This window comes from Macrobrachium nipponense, chromosome 12 (genome assembly GCF_015104395.2).
Source record: "Macrobrachium nipponense isolate FS-2020 chromosome 12, ASM1510439v2, whole genome shotgun sequence".
NCBI lineage: Eukaryota > Metazoa > Arthropoda > Malacostraca > Decapoda > Palaemonidae > Macrobrachium > Macrobrachium nipponense.
Window position 1 is genome coordinate 103,843,857 of NC_087205.1, and position 14,772 is coordinate 103,858,628.

At 37.4% G+C, this 14,772-nt stretch overlaps 1 protein-coding gene across 1 annotated transcript in view; it reads left to right on the forward strand.

Moving 5' to 3' along the window:
• The first annotated feature begins 2,306 nt into the window (after positions 1-2,306).
• Positions 2,307-14,772, forward strand: part of LOC135224724 (sodium- and chloride-dependent GABA transporter 1-like) — a 250,497-nt gene continuing 238,031 nt past the window's right edge. Inside the window, exon 1 of the mRNA XM_064264024.1 lies at positions 2,307-2,456. The gene's annotated coding sequence lies outside the window, so the exon portion shown is untranslated. The remainder of the gene's footprint in view (positions 2,457-14,772) is intronic.

Genomic DNA, 14,772 nt, shown 5'->3' on the forward strand with positions numbered 1-14,772 from the left:
GTGGTGTTTTTGTATGGTAACACTGCGTCCCGGGCTTTCGATAGTTACATTCAGCTTACATTCAACGATTATAATAATATCCTATTTCGAATATTAACGGTGTAATTCGCATACAGTAAATTATCTAAAACACTTTTCAGTTACAAATGGACACCCAGATATCCTTTTATTTACCTAAAACTTACAATTAGCGTAACTATCTAAAGCCCAGGACGCAGTGTTACCATACAAAAACACCACAGGCGGATGGACAGATGAAAAAAAAAAAGTACAGTCATCGTTTTACTTAGATGCAAGGAAAATACTCAGTAGGCTCATTCTTAATCATTTGCAAACGGTTATAAAATTCATTGAGATGCACCACCAGATTTTTATAGAGATGGCAGGAGTTACCAAGATCAAAATTGATTTGCGTCAAGACATCCTATGCAGCAGAGTATGGCATGGAAAGATTTTCTGATGGCTTTGTTGATCAACTAAGTATCTCAATACATTGATATTATGGATGCTCTTACGTCAGTATGGTGTTCCCATTAAATGTGTAACACTGTTCGCCGTTAAATGGGTAAAACTAATCATTACTACGAGAATACGCAGCGGATGCAAAATTATATTGATGGAGTTTTGTCGACTGTACTGTCGGTAAATAGTGGAGTGCTTCAGGGTAATGTTATGTCACCTTGCTATTAAACATTACAGTTGACATAACATTCCAATGCAGCACACACAACTATTCACTGCCAATTCATTCGAGAAGACTGTCGCATGAATTTTGTTTATATTGGAAATGGTGGCTGGAGATGGGAAGATGGTATTAATGTACCTTGCAACAAAACTTGAATGGAAGTGGTAAGGAAGTTTCCATACAGGATATTTTCAGTGCTCGTAAACGGAACTCAACTTTTTTTTTTTTTTTTTTTTGTCTAAAGGAACTTACATCAGGAAATTTCATTAACCACTGATTGAATGAGTAAACTATATGATGTTTATATATATATATATATATATATTATATATATATATAATATATATATATATATAACTACAAAATTACATTTACACATTATTCAAAGGTATACATGTACACAAACAGATTCACACAGTCACGCGCAGAAAAACACATCGATTCTCAGTCTCGATGAAAACAGAAGTTACGTCCACGCAAGCATACACTTGTGTGACTAAAGAATTTGCAATGACGTTAAGAACACAAGCGAACATAATTTCAGAGCGGAGACCGCAATGGTATCATACCGATTAGAAAGAAGCATATGAAGCTGTCATTGCGAAGGAAGCGAATCTCTCTCTCTCTCTCTCTCTCTCTCTCTCTCTCTCTCTCTCTCTCTCTCTCTCTCTCTCTCAAGTGACGCCTGGTTCTTCTTGTTCAGTTTCATGAATGTTTTCAACATCAGACGGAAGCTGTTCACGGACCCCCCAGCGTGCTATGAAATTTCTAGCTTTATCTTTACCGGATTATTACATTATTTTCTACAGGTTTGTTATCGTCTTTTCTAATTTTTACCGAATTATTACATTATTCTACATATTTGCTATCGTCTTTTCAAGTATTTTTCTGCGAATTCCTAAGTTACTGCTGCTACCTTTGAGGGAAAAGTCAATAAAAAAGTCAATTTACTCATTCGAAAATGTTAGTATTTCAGCGATGAGAGAGAGAGAGAGAGAGAGAGAGAGAGAGAGAGAGAGAGAGAGAGAGATAGGACGTTTCAGAACTGTAAAACCTTCGGATAATTTCTCTCATTTCCATCACAACAATGATGAGAATGAGATGTAAGCACACATACTACAAGCTCCTGGTCGAAAGTAAATAGGATCTGGCACTGCTACCATTATTGATGCTCCCTACTCAGTAGAGGGGCCTCCTCCTCCAACGGGCAGGGCCATTTGGAAGAAATTAGGCTTAGGTAACGCAGGAGGGCGTACGGAAAGAGAGAGAGAGAGAGAGAGAGAGAGAGAGAGAGAGAGAGAAAGGGCGTAAAACGCTGAGCAAAATTGATGAAAAGTAGGAACTTGAGAAAATAAAAAAAAGGGAAAGAGAGAGAGAGATAGAATGGGGTGGGGATGGGGGAGAGAGGCGATGGGAGAGGGAGTGAGTGTGTGTGTGTAAGAGAAGCGCCTGCGTATATAGGGAGAGAAGGCGCGGCGCTTCCCCTCAATCTCTCTACCCTTCCCCTCCCTTCTCCCTTCCCTTCGGAGTTGTGGTTTGGGGCCTCCTTCACAAACCGAAGGCGCCTCCCTCCAACTCGGGCCAATCCGTGTCACCACTACCAACCCAACTTTCTCCCCAAAAAACACTCTGTGTCGTTTTGCTCTCGTTTCTTCCCGAGGTGTGAAAACCACCACCGACACCCACACGCGACCAAACTACCCACACACCATTCATTTTTACGCCCACGCGCCCGCCCGCGAGGTCCTTCCCCTCCTCTTCAACAGTTAAGGTAAGATTCTGCCAAAGCTACAGGTGTTAAGAGAAGTTCTCTCTCTCTCTCTCTCTCTATACGCGCGAGCTAGCTGGGAAGGAAAAGAGAGGGTTCTCTCTCTCTCTCTCTCTCTCTCTCTCTCTCTCTCTCTCTCTCTCTCTCTAGATGCGATCTCCTCTAGGTAAAAGTTTTCAATTTACACTTAGACGACAGATAGTTGTTCGACTTTGCTTATCAGCATCAAATATACGCGAAAATCTTAAGGTATACAATGAAAGATTTATAAGTAGCCGTCAGGCTTAAAAGTGTGATTTTTATCATATATCATAAAAACGAAGACGTGAGGTTTTAAATACTTCATTCTCATGTTATTTATTAAAGTTTGTTGATGAAATAAGAACAAGTGGAATTCAAGAGGGAAAATTTCCTGAACTTTTCATTTGCACTTAAACTTACTTAAGACTTTTGTAAAGCTACTTTCGCAAAAGTGATTTTTTGAAAAATCTAAATGACAGGGAAAAAAAATTTGGTGAAGTACGAATTTCATAAAATTACTTTTTTGCTCCCACTGTGAAAGAATGCATTTGGAGGAGTTCCTTAATATATTCTTGATAAAGTTTTGCTACTCATAACTGAGAGAGAGAGAGAGAGAGAGAGAGAGAGAGAGAGAGAGAGAGAGAGAGAGAGAGAGAGGTTAACAATAATAGGTGCTAGGAAAATTCGGTCCCAGAAGATTCGGTCCCAGAAAATTCGGTCCTGAAATCTCATTCTCGGAAAATTCGGTCCCGGAAAATTTCTAAAATCTAAATAATCAAGTCCAATATAACCTTTCTGGAAAAAGGCAAATAAATACATGATGTTAGAAGAAATGAAAATCTTTTATTTCTATCAATAACTTTAATAACTCGTTTGGTTTAGAGATCAATTGTTTAGCAATCCTGACGAGATATTTTACAAAGATCAGCAAGAGCGTGAGAACTTTGTGAGCCTGTGATTTGTTTACAAACTGTAAACTAAAGGGTACGTGGTGTTAAATGATGTTTTTAGGTAGTTTTGTCATATAGGACTTTAAGCACTTGTAATGGTATTTGAGAGATAATTTGTGTACTTTCATTAACATTCATTGACACCGCCTATATATAAGAAACGGTGACATTTGTAACTCAGTTTTTAGTCACTCTTCTTCAAGGATAAGCACAATTTTCCTATTTGAAGAACCCCATCATGGCTGCAAAATATTTTAAAAGTGAAAGAAACAAAGACAAATTGATTGATGACGTTAACTATGTTTATGACTTTCATAAGTTTAGTTCCGACAAGACAAAGAAATTGTGGCGCTGTGAGAACCGTAACACATGTCGTGCTCGTGTTCATACAGAGAATAAACCAGGTGAACCTATAATAATTTCAACAATCAACAGTCATGATCATGAACCAACGCCGAATGGAGTGGAAGCTCGTCTCGCCATTTCAACATTAAGAAAAAAGTTGCAGGAAGGAGGTGAAACAAGTACTCGGGTGCTCATTTCCGAAGCTACCAGTAATATTAGTGAGAATGCAAAATATGAATTACCACGGTTGCAAACGGTTTCTAGAAGCATTACAAACTGGCGCAATAAAGCTTTTGGCGCTCCTCCATTGCCTCTTCGACGAACAGGATTTCAAGTACCTGATACTTTTAAATATTTACAAGGCGGTCATTTGTTCCTGCAATGCGACACAGGCAGTGATGATGAAAAGCGGGTTTTAATCTTCGCCTCCGACGAAGGTCTTCAGCAACTGGAAAATGCATCAATTTTAGGAATGGATGGCACATTTAAATCATCACCAAGTATATGGTATCAGCTGTTCACCATTCATGCCTTCATAAATGGGGGATTTTATCCAAGAGCTTTCATTTTATTGCCGGACAAAACTCAAGCAACATATGACAGGACTTTTCTTGAACTAAGTAAATTGCGACCAAATATTAACCCTCGTCACGTTTTGATTGACTTTGAACGAGCAATTCGTAACAGCTGTGACAGTAACTTTACTGAAAGCAGCAGCCTAGGTTGTTTATTTCATTTTTGCCAGACTATTTATAGGAAAATATGTCAATTAGGATACAAAGTTCAATATGGTACTGATGGCTGTTTTGCCACAAAAATTAAAATGTTCTGCGCACTTGCATTTTTACCACCGAAAGATGTAATTGATACTTATGAAGATCTCTGTGAAGATGAATCAATACCAACAGACTTTATAAGTTATTTTGAGCTAACATACATTGGACCAAAGAGAGGAAGACGCAGCAGACGAGAACAGCCTTTATATCCAGTTGATTTTTGGAATGTTCACGATAGGGTCATTCAGGAATTGCCACGGACAAACAATGCATTTGAAGGGTTTCACTCAGCACTGCGCGCATCAGTAACGAGTAAGCACCCAAATATTTGGAAGCTTATTGATGCTCTGCGAAAAGAAGAATTCCTTACACAGACCAAGATAATTCAGGCGCAAAGAGGAGATAATCCGCAAAAGAGGAAAAAATACCAGTCAACAGATAAGAGAATAAAAAATCTTGTAGAATCATATGATGGTGAAGATAAATTAGCTTTCCTTAAGGCTATTGCTCATTCATTGCATTAATTTTTCTTTTTATGTTTTGATAGTTTAAACATTAGTTTTCTTATAATTTTTAAACTTCTACTGATTTATTTTAAATAGAATTTACCTATTTCAGGGTTTGATAAATTTGATAAAAAGAAATATTATGTATGACTTAAATAATCGATTATGTATTTATTGATAAGAAGGAACTTGTTACTTTATATTTTTTTCTTTTTAAACTTCTATGCATTTACAGTATTTTTTCTGATATGGGACCGAATTTTCCGGGACCGAATATTCTGGGACCCAATTTTCTTGATTTTGTGCACAATATGATATATTTTATATTATACTGTATAGGATTTTTGTTGAAGAAACATACCTTTTTTTACACTTTTATTAATAAAACTCTAATTCTATACTTTGTTTAATTTTTTCATCAGTTAGATTATGATTTCATTGTCAGTATATATATATAATTTCTGGGACCAAATTTTCTGAGACCGAACTTTCTGGGACCGAAATTTCTGGTCACCCAATAATAACATTACCTTCGCTGTTATCAGAAATAACGATATATAAAGATTGCTCAGGCATATCACAGAATAATGATGTAAACAACATTATATTATCCCGATTAGGAGATACGACACATTTAGCTTTGAATAAATTTCTTAAAAGTTCCTCAGAAAGACGAGGGCCACAACGCCTTAAAAAGAGCTATCATATATACAGGCCTGTACCGAGGGGTGGGGGTCGGGGGTTCGTTCAAATTTACTGGAAGTCCACATTATCTGTGACTATCCTTTTCATTGAACTGTAATTACAAATTAATAAATAACAATGATTTTTTTTAGCAAGTGTTTTTTATATAAATTTTGTCATCAAACATTAACATCATTCTTAGTAGCAGGAAATACGAGAGTGATGATAGGATTATGATATATACCTATTTACTATTCATGCAATTACATTTATAGAAGAAAAATCTAGTTTTTGGAAAAAAGACCCCACCCCATAAAAAACTCTGGGTACAGGCCTGATATATGGGTGTATATATATATATATATATATATATATATATATATATATATAGATATATATATATATATATATATATATATATATATATGTGTGTGTGTGTGTGTGTGTGTGGTGTGTGTGTGTGGTGTGTGCGTGCGCGGATGACATTTAGGCTAAATTTGAAGACAGGACAGTGGGAAGAGCAGATGTGATCGTAAAACTCCTGATGGGGTGTTCTTGGGTAAAGGAGGTAGGAGGAAAGATTAAAAACAATCAAGTAGTGGGATGAGGAAATGAAGGGTTTAGTGAAGGAAAAAAGGATTTTATTTCATGTGACACTGAATGGCGAAACAGAAAATTCAGTTCGGGTTTAGACAATGATGGAAAGGGCAGTAACAAAAATGTGAATAAATACGGCTAGCAATAAAAATGGATGGGTAACATGAGTAAGAAGCCTACTGAAAACAAGAAATGGTTCCATAGGGAAGTAAACGCAGAGAGAAAAGTTAAGGTACGAATGAATCTAAAATTAAAGATGCAAATGGACAGATGCTGTCTGAAGTGAATGAAATACTGGGTTGATGGATTAACTATTCGGAAGGTTCACTGTTTGTGGAGAGGAGAAAAGTGGAGAAGCCGGATGAAACAAGAGTAAAAAGGTGTTACTGTTAGTTTGAGAATACATGGGGATGAGAGTGGTGAGGGCATAAAGAGGACAATAATTATGAGGTTGAATGAAATGATGCAAGGAGTTGCTGGAATTACTAGCCAGATGCTGAGGCATTGCAGTGGCTGACCAAGGTTTGTAAGGGATGTCTGCGTGAGGGAAAGACTTAGAAGGGATTGACATCAGGGCGTACCATTCAATTGTAGAAAGGTATTATGGGTTTAAAGTTATCTAGTATACCAGGGAAGAGGTATGGTAGATTTTGGCAGAACAAAAATAATAATTGGGATAAATTTAATAAGGCAGTGAAGAGTGCTAAGGACGTGTGCATAGCAGTTCAGCTATTGAGCGATTAAAAGTTCTTAAGACAGAGTTGAAGCATATACTGGAATACACATATGACAGCGACTGACCTCCTTCATCAGTGGGTCTGTTACACGTGGGCATTATAGCTAAATAGGTGCTTGATATTTTTATGAGTGGAATGAGAAAATGAATGAATGAAATGTGATATGGTTGATTTTCGCAATTCATACAACACTCATTGGGGATGGTTGAAAAAAACCTGCAAAAGCCAATAAAAGAGTTTGCAAGAGGAGACAATTAACAATAGAAAATTTTAGCCGAGGTACAGTTGTGAGAGTAAATGTAAACCAAGATAATATCCCAAAGACTCGAACGAAAACGTCTTTCAGTTTCCTTCTGTAGATGGAAAAAGTGCAGGATTGTCATCAGTTTATCATTTTCATTTCATTTCTCATTTTTCCATCTAGCCATACTTTCATTTCAGCGCTGAATGATCTTATAGGTCCCAGCGCTTGGGCTATGCCCTAAATTCCATAATCCATCCATCCATCCACAAGATTACTGAGTATAACTTGTTTACCTGTAAGTAAAATACTATGTAAATACTTAAAAGTAAACAAGTTATGCTCAGTAATCGTGTGGGTTCTCTTTCCATCGCAAAGAATGTTAGTCTGGGCGATGAGAAATTGAAGCCTTTGATTCCTGTGGGTATTTGGAGGAAAATGTACCGGATGCTTCTGGCATGAAAGGAGAGATGAATCGTAGAAAAGGTGAAGTAAGAATATATCAGACCGTGAGCTAAGATTGGGTAGAGACTGGAGTGTCCACAGACGACAAAATTTGAATGTATGAAGTGACTGTTGAGCCAATTCTCCTTATGGAAGTGAAGTGTGGATGCGAATGTGAACGGGAAAAAAAGGTAGAAACTATTGAGATCAACTTCCTGTGTAGTATATTATACACTACGAAAAAGTGAAATGTTGAAAAATACGAAGAGTCACAGCAGAGGCAAATAGGTATGAAATGGCGAATGCTGTTTTTTTTTTCACAAAAGTTTAATGAGCATGTATATTTCAAGGAAGCGACTTAATGTTGTTACAAATTTGTGTACGCCTTAAGGAGAGAGAGAGAGAGAGAGAGAGAGAGAGAGAGAGAGAGAGAGAGAGAGAGAATGAATAAGCTATTGTTCATGTAATTCCGCGACCGAGGTTCAATAAATTTCTGCAAATTTCATGATGACAAGATAGGAATGCCATTTCAGGCACACCTTCAGAGAAACAGCAACCGTGCTTTCAGACCTCGAAGAAAACTGATAATTAGTTTTATTGGTTGTTGATAGCTAGATTTTCTTCTGCCTATCAGCGAATAAGATTACAAATATTTTGTATATTTTAATGAGATTAGCAACTTACTTTTCCAATGCAAAATGAGTGAAGTAGCAAGGAATAAGTGAAAGGCTCTGCGTGAAAGCCCCAGTTATACAGGATCACTTATATAGTCGTAATTACTTATTAATTCTTTTATAATTATCATCATTTTTTATATAACTCGGATGACAGACAAATGCTAGTTTTAAGGGAGCTGGCAGCGTTCAACAACCCGTTTCTTTCCGTTACGTTTTGTTTACATAACCGGACTGTTTGCACCACTATTTATTGGTGTAGATATTTTACAAAATATTGTTCCCAAATTTTGTTCTGTGCCATAACCCCTGTGCCGAAACCTTCCACTATCTTGAGACTGAGTTCCCTTGCTTTATATTTATTTATCTACTGCTATTTCTTGTTATCGCCATGCATTTTGTTTTTTATACAATTATTTTTCATATGTAAAGTTCTACATCTCTCTTGTCTCTTAACAATGATAGAAATAACAACAACCTTTTATTAGGTGAATAAATTAAACATGTTGACATAAGATCGGTTTTATATCTACAAGTGGGGCAATAGAAATATCAAGGATCTTAACGTATTAAGATTTCAATCAAAACAGCTACTCTAGTTCTATCATTACAACGCATATATCAACGCCATACTTGCTGAATGAGCTACTGAACGAATGAGTTGAAATACTTCGCACACTGTACCACTGTTCTGTGTACTTGTCATTGCTAAATATCACGATATAAAAACTCTTATTAATAATGTCATAAATTAGGTCTATGTATGTATTCATTTTCGCGTATCTTGTTTCAGGATCTTCAGCAATGTTATTTCCCTTTACTTCTTACCTTGTCTCACTGTTTCCGTTTACCGTTTATTTTCACTTTGTTGGGGTTCATTGGCAAACGATAACGGGTCAATTGCTTGCACTGCTTCCTGCAACTATGAGGAGTCAGTCTTACAAAGATCTCTTCATACAAATAAAAGTTTATATCAACATGAGCACCGAATCATTTCCAATAAGATAACAGCGCACACTTTATGAAGCGACACCTGACCTGTAAGAACTATATTCCTCTGAGCGAACAGGTTCATTCTATTTATTGAAATAATTTGACCAATCTCTGTATCAGTTCTCTCTCTTATAATGGTTCGCCAGAGGCTTAACGTTTGCGATCCAAGGAATATTTTTTAGTTTCAAAATGCGTTAATAATTCACCTTCAAGTTTATCTTCTGTTAATATCAGAGTCATATTGTTTTTGAAAATTAAAGCGGCACTCTTTTATAGTTAATATGAAATTAAACTTATAAAAATATAGTACTGAGGGTTTTATTTTGTAGTTTTGTGCTTTGACGACACTTCCAGCACAGGCAACATAGATACCCTGAAACAGTCTCGTATGTCAATAATACTCGGCTTTGAAACATGATTCCGAGTAACGAAGAAACTAGAAAAGGGAACAAGAACGGATTAGAAGGCTGGCTGTTCCTAACGTATATTTTCCAATAATAAGCAAGCTGAAGAAATGGAGAAGAAAAACCAAAATAATTACCACAATGTTTTGTTATCAAGTGCTTTGTTATCAAGTGCTCTCGGCTTTAATTCAGTTATACTTCGCTATCATCGGGGGAGAGTTATCTAGCAAAAATTATATAAGACACAAACATCTATTTGAATGCTATAAATTTTACAGCTAATTTTAGAAACAGCGAAAAGGACGCGTCGTCAAGTTTTATTTATTATTTTTTCACAGTAAATTATTATCTGTATCGATTACAAGAAAAAAACCTTATTTTCAGAATATGCGATTGGTAGTCTGCAGACTCAAAGTAAATTACGTTGTACCACCACAGTTATGTTTATGCGTAAGTTATGTATGTATGAATGTGCGGTAGGTGTGTGTGTGTGTGTGTGTATGTGTTTGAATAGTATTTTTACGTTGCATTGAACCAGAGGTTATTCAGCAACGGGACCAACGGCTTTACGTGACTTCCGAACCACGTCGAGAGCGACCTTCTATCACCATAAATACACGTCTCTCACCCCTCAGTGGAATGCCTGAGAATCGAACTCAAGGCCACCCAGGTGGCAGGCCAAGACCAAGCCGCCCACGCCATTGAGGAGCTCATGTGCGTGTGTGTGTTTGTTTTAACTCACAGAGCCTCGAAGTGACATCACTCCGCAGAGGCAACAGGTATGGCCGACAAAGCCTCCTGGGAATGGCTACATTTGCCTAAAGTCTCTCTCTTCATTTGAACCACATCCTCTTCTCTCTCTTTTGTTTCCCAGTTCATTATACGAAAATTAAATGACTTCCATGTACGTAGATTTTTCTTTCTGAAAATGCAAATACCTAAAAGTAAAATGTATTGAAACTTGCATACCTGGTTTAAAAAAAAAAAATCGGCATTATATTCCGTCCCCTTTTTCCCCACCCTCACAAATACAAATACAAATAAAAATTAAAAGATAAAAGTTAGATTATGGGGTTTCTGCTAATCGCAAAATTGAAATCGCACCCAAGCCAGTGAGATTTTTCCTTATAAATTCTGCTCCATGATCACATCCAAAAATTTTCTTGTTTCGGACAGAGAGAGAGAGAGAGAGAGAGAGAGAGAGAGAGAGAGAGGTGCTGTTCACAAAATATAAACTTACTCTTGCTGTCGATTTAGAGAAATAACGAAGGAGAGACGAAGCTTTGTTTTGCCCGTTTGCGTCGAGAAATGTTGAATATCTGCCGTCATACAACACGATTCGTGGACAACAGCTCAAATTTGAAGTGAACTTATAAGTTAAAAATTTACCTTTAGTTATCTGAAATCTCAGTTCAATAATAATAATAATAATAATAATAATAATAATAATAATAATAATAAGTAATAATAATAATATCGTAATAATAATAATTTCAAAAAAAAGAAAGCATTTGATTCCGAATACCAGTGCAGAGCAAAAAAAAAAAGCCTAAGGAAGAAAATCTCACCTAACCGAAAAACTAGTTGGTAATTGGGAAACATTTCGAGAAGAAAGAAACGGGAATTGGTTGAAATGGAGAGAGAGAGAGAGAGAGAGAGAGAGAGAGAGAGAGAGAGAGAGAGAGAGAGAGAGAAAGCGCAACTGCAAACCTTTGAAACTATGGACCTGACCTAGAGAGAGAGGGCAAATTAGTCGTTGGAGGAGGAGGAGGAGGAGGAGGAGGAGGAGGAGGAGACGAAGCGTCGACAGAGTGCGAGGAGAGGAACTAGGGGGAAATTGCAGAAGGGAAAAGGAAGCGAAGGAGAGGAAAGAAAGCGAGAATATTAATGAGTTTGAAATTGATTTGAATAAGCGCGAGGGTGGAGTGAGGAATTGTGGGCCAAGAAGGGACGAGCGAAGCAAGCGAACGAAGATAAATGAACGAGATAAAAGGGGATAGAACAACGAAGAGGGGAATTGGAGGAAATGATGATATTTACAACTCCGAGAAAGTCCCACGAAATACAGGATATATATATATATATATATATATATATATATATATATATATATATATACAGTGTGTGTATGTATAATATATATGTATATACATACATGCTAATTTCTTTTGTTGGGAAGTTTCTTAGCATTATTCATGATTATATCGAGGTGGCATACGTAGGTTGGATGTGTAAATAAAATAAGGACTAAATAAACTGTGAGAGAGAGAGAGAGAGAAGAGAGAGAGAGAGAGAGAGAGAGAGAGAGAGAGAGAGAGAACGTATCTTTTCTCGGGGCTAACAATTATGTTCATTTAATTGGAGAAAATAAACTCGGAAGTGCATAATGCGTAATTTTCCTTGACTAAGTTTTAATGAACTTGTCGACGAGTTTCTCATTTTCCATAAAAATGTCGTTAACTATTTCTTGGGGCTAGCAAACGACCGTCTTTTGTTTCGTTTCTTTCTCTCCCTTTTTTTATTCCGGTTACCAAGCTTACCTGAACACACAAAAAATGTACATAGTTTTCTTTTCTTCGTTTATTCTGGCGTTCCTAGAAACCGCACAAATATCTCAGCGAACAAAATTATACTTTTTTGTATATGTATATAAAAGAACTAAATATTAAACCCTCCGCATAACTCTTATGTACTGTAGGTTGTTCACTTAAGGTAGATTCTTGGGTGAGCCCTAGGCCTACGAGACGTTCGTTTGGCAGCCGCTGATTGGCTGAGAGCTGCCTATACCTCCCGGTACCAGCCAATCAGCGGCCGCCAAATAAACGTCTCATCCAAGAATCTACCTTAAGTGAACGAGCTATAGTTCCATGCATAGAAACAAGACATTCCCTGCTCTTCCCTCTTTAGGCCTCTGTTGAACACTAGTATTGAGGTATCACCACCACCTTAGCAAAAATTAAAACCGCATTTGTCAGCAAACAATGTCAAAACCGACGCAAAAGCGTTTTTAAAGAAATTTAATTCAAATAATGAATGCCGCTTTGAAACAGCTTCAAGAGACCGATGAAAGAGCCTCCGGGAAGACGGCGAAATGTACGTTTTCACATTTAGTAAAAAAGATTAAATAAAAAATAAAAAAATAAAAAATAAAAAAGGCAAATGTAGTAGATAAAAGCCCGATACGGCATTCGGTGCCCTGTTTGTCATTGTACAAGCAGATAGGTACGGCAGTGTTAAACAGACGATCGCACATTCACATACACACCATTTTGTGCAGCACTCTCAATGCTATTTGAAAAATAAAACATTTCCCTTACTTTTCATTGTCTTTAACACGTGGAGGGGAGGGGAGGTTAGGGGAAAGCATTTCTATATAATTTCCCACGACACTGATCAAACCGCCCCCCGCCCCCGCCACAAAAAAAAAAAAATCCTTGTTCCCTGGAACGATACAGGAGGGAACAGAAATGAAACAATACCTCCCCTGGAATCGATAGACGTTAACTAAATCTTCCATTTTCAATAAAAAAAAACTTTCCATCCGCAGAGATTAGCCCTCTAGCCCCCATACAAACATTGATAGCTTTTCCCGCACTAACTTTTTAGACAAGAGAAACATTTCATTAAGTAAATCCCCAACGACATAGGGCCCCTCTTTCTATTTGTCTTTCATTCATCGACGAGGCTTCTATCGCTACCAGCGAGAACACAGTGCTTTGTAAACAGAGCTATTTGTAGGCCTACCTATACGCTAGGTGCTACACGACGTTTCACCACAATGCAACAAGGAATGTCCTCTTGGCTGTCACTGGAACTTATCTTGTACGTTTTTGCTCTGAAAAGCGAAGCCCCGACGCTTAGATATTGTTTTATTGTTTGTTTGTTTGTTTGTATGGTGATTTTACGTTGCATGGAACCAGTGGTTATTCAGCAACGGGACCAACGGCTTGACGTGACTTCCGAACCACGTCGAGAGTGAAATTCTATCACCAGAAATATATAACTTGTGTTATTGCTTATCAAACGTCCGGGCTTCAACCAGCGTTCCATTTCGCAAATAATAACTTATTTTTGTCACAGCTTTATTTGTTATCGAGTTAATTGCACTTTTGGTGGACCCGCGGCAATAGGTTGTTAATTTTTTTCAGGATAACAACCGGAAAGACAAATTGCCTACAGACACCACTCGCAATTAAGTGACCCATCAATTTCAACGATTACGCAACCTAGGAAATATTCTCGGTGTTGTTAAATATAACGTCACTCGACCGTAGAGTTGAATAGCTCCCTGGAGCTATTTTATTGGTCTTTAACCTTCCGCTTCTCCTCTGGGAGCCTATGGAACGTGAAGCCTTAAACAAAGGTTTGCATTCTATCTTCTATCTCATACTGCATTCTATCTGCATTCAAATACGCAAAAGAGAGACCAACGAATACTGCTTTTCTCCGTTCACAAAGAAGCCAAAGGCATCGCAGAGAGAGAGAGAGAGAGAGAGAGAGGAGAGAGAGAGAGAGAGAGAGAGAGAGAGAGAGAGAGATTACTTAAACAGTGTGTAAAGAGCATGTGGACGGTAGAATGAAAAAACGGTATAAAGGAGTACTGTACACGGCAAAGTAAACGATCAAGTGGTGTGTCCAGAAAGGATATAAAAAAAGTGTTCTAGAGAGAAATAGAGGTTCTAAAAAGCAGTCAATCTAGACAAAAAAAGACAAAAATAAATGGACCTCAGACTGAAGTTAAACAAAGAGAGCTTTTGTCTGAAGAGAATGCAGTCTTGCGTTGATGGAGAGAATCATACTGACAGACGGGCACTGTAGAAAAGGTATTAAATGTATAGTGTGAATAGTTGCTTGCTAAGAAGCTTGTGTAAGAATATGCAAGCTGGAAAGTAACTGGAACGATGCTAAAAGTAGGTCCCTGGCAGGGTAGCCAACTCTGGTTCCCTT